Genomic DNA, 1,889 nt, shown 5'->3' on the forward strand with positions numbered 1-1,889 from the left:
ATTAACTAAGATACAAAATAAGTATTAAAATAAATAAAAACGAAGAAAAGATTTTAAAGATTATTGTTTAAGAAAGAAATTAATAAATATAAATACATAATTAATAAAAGAAACAAAAAAAGATATAAAGAAGCAAGCAATAAAGAAAAGTTTTAATCAAAATAAGTAGAAAAGGTGAAAAACGTTAAAGATTAAAACAAAAATTAAAAACATTAGTATTTCCTGGGAAAAGCTAATGTTATCAAGTGAAAATAATTGAAAAGAAAGTAAAGATCAGAAAAACTAAACTAATAAAAGAGAAAAGTACAATAAAATAAGCCTACCCCTGTTGAAGCGCATCCCGACGATCCTGGAAGTGGCTGGAATTGCTGATGTGGTCCCTGTTAGGTGGCTGGACTGGGAGATGTACCTGAAACAATATCAGGTTTGACAAAATTCTTCAACACAGGGGATTAAAAATAAGTCTAAATTAAGAAAGTTAAAATATGTATTAGAGAAAAGTGTTAAAGTAAATTAAAAGGATCTAATAAAAAGTTTAAGTCAAGAAAAGTGTTACATGGTGAATAACAAGAACATGCTAAAAAAAGATAAAACTAAATAAAAAACGAGGACAAAGTAAATAATTAAAAGGTAGTGTACATTAATAAAAATTAAGAAAAGTTGTAAATGAATATAAACTTAAGAAAACAAAGTGTTTTATAGGCGAAGAAATAATTAAATACGTACCATTCCTCGAAATGTCCCTATAAAGACGATACTCGAATTGGTCCATTGTAGGGGTGCTCCTTGTATGATAACTGGTCTGAAAGATGTGCCTGAAAGAGTATATGATTTCATAAAATTCATCAACATAAGGATCTAAAACGAGGACAAAGTAAATAATTAAAAGGTAGTGTACATTAATAAAAATTAAGAAAAGTTGTAAATGAATATAAACTTAAGAAAACAAAGTGTTTTATAGGCAAAGAAATAATTAAATACGTACCATTCCTCGAAATGTCCCTATAAAGACGATCATCGAATTGGTCCATTGTAGGGGTGCTCCTTGTATGATAATTGGGATGGAAGATGTGCCTGAAAGAGTATATGATTTCATAAAATTCTTCAACATAAGGATCTAAAGTTTAAGTCAAGAAAGTTGAAATAAAAAAAATAAAAAGAAATGTGGCAAAACAAATAAAAGTAATTTTAAAAAATCGTTTAACATTAAATCTAAAGAAATAAACAGAAACAAGGCAGGGTAAGAAAATAAAAGATGTTAACGAAGTTATGAAAGTAATAAAATAAATAAAAACTAAGGAACGATTTTAATGAATGCTATTTAACAAAGAAAGTAATAAATGCCTACCATTCTTCAAAGTGTCCTTATAATGACGATCCTTGAATTGACCTATTGCAGGGGTGGTTTTTGTTCAATGACTGGATTGGAAGATGTTCCTGAAAATAAAAGATTGTAAGTATAATATAAAAGTTCCAAACAATAGTGGCAAAATAAATAAGTCAGGGTAAGTAAATAAAAGATGATAATAGAGTTATGAAAGTAATATTAATAATAATAACTAAGGAATGATTTTAATGAAAGCTATTTACCAAAAAAATTAATAAATGCCTACCATTCTTCAAAGCGTCCTTACAAAGACGATCCATGACTTGGCCCATTGCTGGGGTGGTTTTTGTTTGATAGCTGGGCTGGAAGATGTACCTGAAAGTATAAGATTGTAAGTCTAAGACAAGAAAATTAAAATAAAGAAAATAAAATAAGTTCCAAAGAAAAGTGGCAAAATAAATAAAAAGAAAAGAAGTTTTAAAAAATCGTTTTAAATTAAATCTAAATTAATAAAACGAAACAGGGGAGGGTAAGTAAATAAAAGAAATTAACGAAGTTATGA

Source organism: Agrilus planipennis, unplaced genomic scaffold (assembly GCF_000699045.2).
Source record: "Agrilus planipennis isolate EAB-ADULT unplaced genomic scaffold, Apla_2.0 scaffold68, whole genome shotgun sequence".
In the NCBI taxonomy this organism is placed as follows: Eukaryota; Metazoa; Arthropoda; class Insecta; order Coleoptera; family Buprestidae; genus Agrilus; species Agrilus planipennis.